Source organism: Trypanosoma equiperdum (genome assembly GCF_001457755.1).
Source record: "Trypanosoma equiperdum strain OVI genome assembly, contig: ctg_1089, whole genome shotgun sequence".
Lineage (NCBI taxonomy): Eukaryota > Euglenozoa > Kinetoplastea > Trypanosomatida > Trypanosomatidae > Trypanosoma > Trypanosoma equiperdum.
Genome location: NW_027123048.1, coordinates 7,247 through 7,982, shown reverse-complemented (window position 1 = coordinate 7,982; position 736 = coordinate 7,247).

Here is a 736-nt window from a genome sequence, read left to right as displayed (position 1 = left end):
AAATTTTAAGCTTGCTGCAAATTGAGTAAAAAGTGTGGTTTAATGCGAACCCTGCAGTCCAAACACATGCAAATTCTTGACGTACAATTTTTTCACTAAGGAAAAAGTAGCAAAGCTGATGACAGAATAAAAACAAACCTGCTTCCTGACTCTATTCTACCAAGCATTGCTCTTCACGCTGGACTCACTTCTCTAAATAGGGGCTAAACATCAGCGGCGGACAAGACCAGCTAAGTAGTGTTTAGGTTAGGCGTTAGCTACATTACAGCGGACGACTGGCAGAACAAGCTGCCATTAAAAGACTGTGCTCATTTACTCTTATAACTTGATTCAAAGCAAATAGGGAAGCAGTTAACAGTAGCACAAAGATACCAAACAAACTGTTGATGAATGACATCGATATCAGCATCAACCTCTACACTAGCAATAACCCTTTTAATTGTGAGCTCAGCTGTCCATGCACAAAAAGGTGTCAAACACAACGCATGCGCCAACGAATGCCAGTGCAAAGCACGTTTTCAGACTCGGCTACAGCACTATAGAGACATAGTTCAACGAGGCCAGCAACGCCAAGGAGAGAACGTGCTAAGGTTCGGAAAAATTGTGCTGGGATTAATTCGAGGAGATGGCATGCTGAAAAAAAGACTCATACCGGTAGTAGCAGCAGCAGGATCGCAAATCCATGCATGCCAGGCAGCATTAACAAAGTTCCAACCTCTGCTCAACGCCGCGGAAT